The following is a 2,098-nucleotide window of genomic DNA, read 5'->3' on the forward strand; positions in this document are numbered from 1 at the left end:
GTTCAGTACTATTTCATATTGTTTTACAACACATGGTTTTAGTCCTCTGGTGGGAAAGACTTTAAAACAAAACTTACAACAGTTACTTTTCTCAACAACTGAAATTTAGAATAGTGTGATTAAGAAAAATATGTGAACTGTTTGCAATTTCAAATTAATATTGAAATGCACAGGTTTAGAATTTTCTACAGTGAAAAGTTTTCGGAACTTCAGTGTTCAAAAAAGTATACAAAAGCTAGACGTTAAGAACGTATCCAATGAGCGAGCATCGGATTGCGAAGCAATCCGAAATGAACTGCGAAAGCAGTTCCGGGGGTTGGCGAGCGCCAACGAGCAGGGGGCGAAGCCTCCTAGTTATTAATAATTGTTTAGAAACTTAGTTTCCTCAGGTATTTATTCTTTTAGAGGAATCATATAAAACTTATTTCTCCAGCATTTATTTACAGCTGTACAGTATTGATGAAGTATTAATTGGTACCAAATAAAGTAATATAAGATTCTGTACCTGTATTAGTGTATTAGGTAAGCATTTAAATCACACCATTGACATCAAAAATAGCATGGAGATTTTTTTATGTTTTTTCTTAACGTATTTGAACCATTGCTCCATTAAATTAGTTTTTTGTATATAAATTTTATTATTTTTAATTAGAAGCTATTACTGAAATCAATTATGCAACATTGGTGTCAAAAATAGTATTGCAATTTTTACTTTTCTTCTAAATAAATATGTGTTGCTAGTTTTACAATGTACTTCAAAAAGTATTAGCCACAAAACATTAGTGGATATATCAACAGCTACTATCAATCACGAAAAATTACAAAATGCTTCTTATTAAATATTAATTTTACAATGTAGCTAAAATGTCTACTAATTAAAAAGTGTTGGTGATATATCATCAGCTACTATCAAACACGAAAGGTTTTGTAATTCTTCGTTTATGATACTAATTTTACAATGAAGTTAAAATAATTACTAACCACAAAACGTTGGGGATAAATCAGCAGCTACTATCAAACATCCGGCGAATGAAAACCCTACACTGATTGCCGTCATGAAAAGGAAAACTTCGTTCAGAGTTTTGTTGCATCCTGATAAATACAGACTAGGGAATTGCAAGAATGTATAAAAAACAACCTGAAAACCATAGGTGCTACTTATAGTGAGAAGTCAATTAATTTCTTTAAAAGATAAATAATAAATAGAGATATGCAAAAAATAAATAAAAATTATTCATATAGATACAAATAAAAAATAAGAAGATTTTCATTTTAAATAAAGGTTGGACATGCATTATATTTTTGATGAAACCTTATTCATAAATTATGTTTATTAAAATTCTAGGTGTATTTTCTGCAGAGTAATATTGTGTCATTGGTAACACTGTACTAAATAAAATGGTGGCTTAGTTTATCCATACCACTGTTCATGACTTTCAACCGAAACACTTCCACAGTAACGCATAATTTCAAGTCCTGTCAGCAATTTCTGTAATCTGAGATAGGTCATGAATGGTGACAATCTTTTTATCTGGTTAGCTTTGACAAAACGTTCTCTTGTTGACTGCTACAGAGAGTTCATGTGGTCTTTTTATATTCACACACTACCGATACAACTGCTTCTTTCTTGTTCGCCATGTTTTTTATCTCTCTATGTTTGTTCTCTGTATGATTCTTTTCATTTTTCAAAGAAGTTGTCTTTAAATCTTCAGGAAAACTGTCCTAAATAAAATGCGTGTTATTATTTTTTGTTGATATTTTTGACTGAATATAACAAATCATTAATATTTTTCTTTCATTTAGCCATTTCCCAAACTTTTATTTACTATTTTCCAAAAGATCAACATTTCAGTTTGGCTACTCTACGTATTTTCCTCTCCTCTATGTATACGCTTCCTACGTCCTCTATGTACAGTCAGCAAAAAAAAAAAGATATCACCCTGAATAACTTTTGTTCTAATGATCGGATTTTCACGATCTAAGTGTCAATCTTAATGGTTTCCGGGGGTGACCTCAAATATGCTAATTAATTAGTGCTAACTATTAATTAAGTTACGAAATCAGACACAAAAACGTACTTTCTCTGAATAAACATGTA

The 2,098-nt window shown here is 30.5% G+C and overlaps 1 protein-coding gene across 2 annotated transcripts in view; it reads right to left on the reverse strand.

Moving 5' to 3' along the window:
- The window catches only part of LOC107443283 (putative inorganic phosphate cotransporter), a 32,817-nt gene that overhangs the window by 3,261 nt on the left and 27,458 nt on the right, over positions 1 to 2,098 (reverse strand). The window contains exon 8 of one of the 2 annotated variants that reach the window (XR_011637021.1): positions 982 to 1,138. The exons of the other annotated variant lie outside the window; for it this stretch is intronic. The gene's annotated coding sequence lies outside the window, so the exon portion shown is untranslated. The remainder of the gene's footprint in view (positions 1 to 981; positions 1,139 to 2,098) is intronic. 2 annotated transcript variants of the gene reach the window in all.

This window comes from Parasteatoda tepidariorum, chromosome 6, assembly GCF_043381705.1.
Source record: "Parasteatoda tepidariorum isolate YZ-2023 chromosome 6, CAS_Ptep_4.0, whole genome shotgun sequence".
Classification (NCBI taxonomy): Eukaryota; Metazoa; Arthropoda; class Arachnida; order Araneae; family Theridiidae; genus Parasteatoda; species Parasteatoda tepidariorum.